Source organism: Dipodomys spectabilis, unplaced genomic scaffold, assembly GCF_019054845.1.
Source record: "Dipodomys spectabilis isolate Male_0828 unplaced genomic scaffold, ASM1905484v1 ptg000057l, whole genome shotgun sequence".
Classification (NCBI taxonomy): Eukaryota; Metazoa; Chordata; class Mammalia; order Rodentia; family Heteromyidae; genus Dipodomys; species Dipodomys spectabilis.
Window position 1 is genome coordinate 239888 of NW_024870734.1, and position 4617 is coordinate 244504.

The window sequence follows — 4617 nt, forward strand, 5'->3', positions numbered from 1 at the left end:
AGAGCCAGGAATGGTGATGTAGCTTATATAGAACCTCATCAATCTAGAGAGGAAATGCCTAGCAAGACCTTGAAGTCCTGAGTTCAAACTCTGAGCATGCCAACACAAATGACGAGTACTCACATGTGCGCGGGTGTGCACAGACACACACACACACACACACACACACACACACACTTTTGCAAAATACTTTCATGTCAGTGTTTTGCATTAATTTCTTTGTTAACGATATTATATAGGGAAAATGGGGAAAATAAACTTTTCCTTCTCAGATCATTTTCATACATTTTTATTGGAAAAATACTGTATACAGGGGTCACATTTACATGAGAAAGGTAATGAGTACATTTCCTAAAAAGCATTGTTACCTCCTCCTTTATTTCCTCCCACCATCCTTTCTCTCTAACCCCCACAAGTAGCCTCTCCTCCCCGTCTCCCCCACCCTGCCTAAATATAAACTTCATTTTTCATCATAGTGTCTTGTGCATCTCATTATTACAATTGGTCAACCTGTATCCCTATTTAAACATTGTGTTTTTACCTTTCCCCTACCCAAATTAGAGAAGCATATATATAAGATATTGGTGCACCAACTTCAAATGCAGTGAAAACAGGTGTTATAAAGTGGGGGAGGAACATATAAAGAAACAAAAAAAATCACATCATACATTGTAAGTCCATTAAAAACAATAGCATGAAAGAAAAAAACCACTTGTGTCAATATCTTGGAGTACATTTCCCTTAACATCATCTTATCTAGTCATATGCACATAGCTTTTGACCTTTTTTATTTATCCCAGACATATATTAGTAACTGAAAATAAGGGAAATCAGGGGTCCTATGTTTCTTTGGACTTGTCTTACTTCATTTAATAAGTTTTTTTCCAAGTCTTTCCATTTCCTAACAAATTGAGTGATGTCATTCTTTCAGATGGAGGCATAGAATGAATCTATCTGTCTGTCTGTCTGTCTGTCTATCTATCTATCTATCTATCTATCTATCTATCTATCTATCTATCTATCACATTATCTTGCTGCATTCATCAATTGAGGGGAATCGGAATTGGTTCCATACCTTAGCTATCGTAAATAATGTTGCAGTAAACATAGTTGTGCTGTTAGTTTTATTGTGGTCTTGTTTGTGATCATTTGGGTGAATGCCCAAAAGTGGGATTGCTGGGTCATGGAGGGCTTTATGTAGAGCCTTTTGAGGAACCTCCATACTGCTTTCCAAAGTTGTTGAACAAGTTTACACTCCCACCAAGGATTCGGTAGGGTTCCCTTCTGTCATCATACCCTCCAGCACCTGTTGTAAAAATATGGAACACTTCAAGAATTTGCATGTCATCCTTGCACAGGGGCCATTCTAATCTTCTCTGTATTGTTCCAATGTTAGTGTATTTCCTGCTGAATTGAGCACAGAACATTTTTTATATATGAAGTGTAATTCATTTTCTTTCTTTTTATTGTGAAAATACTGTACAGAGGAGTTACAATAACATGGGCAAAATAACGAATACCTTTCTTATCAAGCATTGTTGCCTCCTTTTTGTTTCCCCTTCCTCTCCCTTCCCAAACTCCCACTAGCTCTGACACCTGATCCTCTCCCCCATCAACGTTGTAAAGTTCGTTTTACGACATAACGACTTGTATATCTCATTGTTGCAATGGATCCAACTGCATCCCAATTTAAATGATATTTTTTCCCTTCCCCTCCAAAAATTATACCAACATAAAATACAGTGAAAGCAGGCGTTAAACCTTGGGGGAGGGACATACAAAGCAACATAGAAATCATCTCATAAATATATTAGAAACAATTGGATTAAAGAAAAATCATTTGAATACTTATCTTTGGGTATATTTCCCTAACATCAGCTTATCTGACCTATCCTGCTTGACTCAGACATATACTAGTTATTGCAAATAAGGGAAACCATAGGACCTCTGTTTCTTTGGGCCTGGCTTACTTAACATATTTTTTTCCAAGTCTTGTCATTTCCTAACAAATGGGACAATGTCATTCGTTCTGATGGAAGCAAAGCATTCCATTGTGTATATATACCACATTTTCTTGATCCATTCATACACTGAGGGGCATCTGGGTTGGTTCTATATCTTAGCTATGGTAAATAATGCTATGAAAACATAGTTTTTTGAGTTCTAGGCATATTTTAGATATGAGACCCTTGTCCGTTGTATGGCTAATGAAGATCTCCGAATCCGTGGGTTTTCTATTGATCTTGCTAGCTATGTCCTTTGCCATGCAGAAGCTCTGCAATTTCATGCAATCCAATAAGTCCAACTTTTTTTGATTTGTTGTGTTTCTGAGTCTCTATTAAGAAAATTTTGGGATGTGCAAGGAGACTTAGAGGTTCTCCTATTGCATTCTGTAATGTTTTCCGACTGTCTGTTTTAACTCTGAGGTGTTTGTTCCATTTGGAGTTGATTCTTGTGCAGGGTGATATATAAGGATCTAGCTTTAGTTTTCTACAAGTAGTTAACCAAATGTGCCAGCACCATTTACTGAAGAGGCTGTCTTTCTTCTGTTCTATTTTTTAGATTCCTTATCAAATATTAGATGGCTACAGGTCTGTAGGTACATTTCTGGGTTTTCAATTCTATTCCATTGGTTCCGAGGTTTGTTCTTGTGCCAGTTCCAAGCTGTTTTGTTTACTATGTCTTTGTAGTAGATTTTGGAATTTCATATTGATATTACTCCAGCACTGTTCTTTCTGTTAAATATCGTTTTTTTCTACTCCATGATTTTTATTGTTCCGTTTGAATTTTTGGATTGCCTGTTCTATTTCCTTGAAGAATGAAGTTTGAATATTAATAGGTATCACATTGAATTTATAGATAGCCTTGGGAAGTATTGCCATTTTCAAGATGTTGATCTTTCCAATCACAGAGCATGCGTGTTTTTTGCCACTTTCTAAGTTCTGTTTTGATTTCCTTTTTCTGGTTTTTTAAGTTTTCATCATAGAGGTCCTGCAATTCTTTGGTAAAGTTAATTCTTAGATATTTCATTTTTTGTGAGACTATTATGAATGGAGTTACTTTGCTATTCAAGCCACTCTTTTCTCATTATCGGCATACAAAAAAACCATTGATTTTTGAAGGTTAATTTTATACCCTGCTACTTTGCCAAAGTTTTGAATCAGCTTGAGTAATTTGGGAGTGGAGTCTATGGGATTCTTTAAATACAAATCATGTCATCTGCAAAGAGGGAGAGTTTTACTTCTTCTTTCCCTATTTGGATCCCCTTTATGTTAGCATCTTGTATTATTGCTGTAGCTAGGCATTCTATTACTAGATTGAAGAGCAGTTGAGAGAGTGGACATCCTTGTCTTATTCCTGATTTTAAAGGAATTGGCTTTAGTTTTTCACCATTGAGTATAACGGTGGCTGTAGGTTTGTCATATACAGCATTTATTGTATTGAAGAATGTTTCATGGATTCCTAATTTTTCCAGAACCTTCATCATAAAGGGGTGTTGGATCTTGTCAAATGCTTTTTCTGCATCTATTGAGATAACCATATGGTTCTTATCCTTGTTCTTGTTGATGTGATGAATAATGTTAATTGATTTGTGAATATTGAACCAGCTTTGCATCCCTGAAATTGAATCCTGTTTGATCATGGTGTATAATTTATTGGAATAATTGCTGAAGTCAATTTGCCAACATTTTGTTCAGAAGTTTTGCATCAATATTCACCAAAGAAATGGGTCTATAGTTCTCTTTCTTTAATTAGTCCTTTCCTGGTTTTGGGATGAGGGTGATTATGGCTTCAAAGAATGAGTTTGCTAGTGAACTTTCTCTTTCTATTTCATTGAAGAGTTGGAGGAGTATTGGTGTGAGCTCTGCTTTGAAGGCCTTGTAGAATTCTGCTCTAAAACCATCTGGTCCTGGGATTTTCTTAGACGGGAGGTGTCTTATGGCTGTTTTTATTTCAAGGCTTGATATGGGCCTGTTAAGATGGCATGACTCATCTTGTTTCAGTTTCGGCATGTCCATATTTGCTTGGAAAAGGCCTATTTCTGCCAAGTTCTCAAACTTATTAGCATAAAGTTTTGAGAAGTATTTCCTTATAATGTTATGAATCATGTTTGTTTCTGTGGTGATGTTTCCATTCTCTTCTCTGAGTTTATTTGGGTGTGTTCTCTTGTTTTTCTAAGAAGATTTGCTAACCGTCTCTCAATTTTGTTAATTTTTTCGAAGAAACAACTCTTTGTTTTTTTTTAATTTGTTCTATGTTGTTATTGGATTTTAATTCATTTAATTCTGATTATTTATTTCCATCTCCTGGATTGGGGTTTATCATGCTGCTCTTTTTCAAGGATGCTTGATGTCTCATTAAATTATTGGTTTTAGATCTCTCCAGTTAGTTGATGTAGGAACTCAAATCTATAAACTTGTCTCTGAGTACTGCCTTTGCTCTCTCCCAGAGGAGCTGGGAGTTTGTGTGTTCATTTTTGTTGAATATCATAAACACTTGAATTTCATTTCTAACCTCTTCCATGACCCAATGGTGGCTCAACAGTGTGTTGTTCAGGCTCCACTTGTTACAGGAATTTCTTTGGTGGCTTTAGGTGTTGAGTTCAATTTTTTTCCT

General features: G+C 36.0%; 1 non-coding gene across 1 annotated transcript; it reads right to left on the reverse strand.

The window, feature by feature from the left end:
• Positions 1 to 1313: 1313 nt before the first annotated feature.
• On the reverse strand, positions 1314 to 1424 carry LOC122108358. The gene has a single exon (XR_006147548.1). It is a non-coding gene; the product is annotated as a U6 spliceosomal RNA (small nuclear RNA).
• Between the last annotated feature and the right edge of the window lie 3193 nt (positions 1425 to 4617).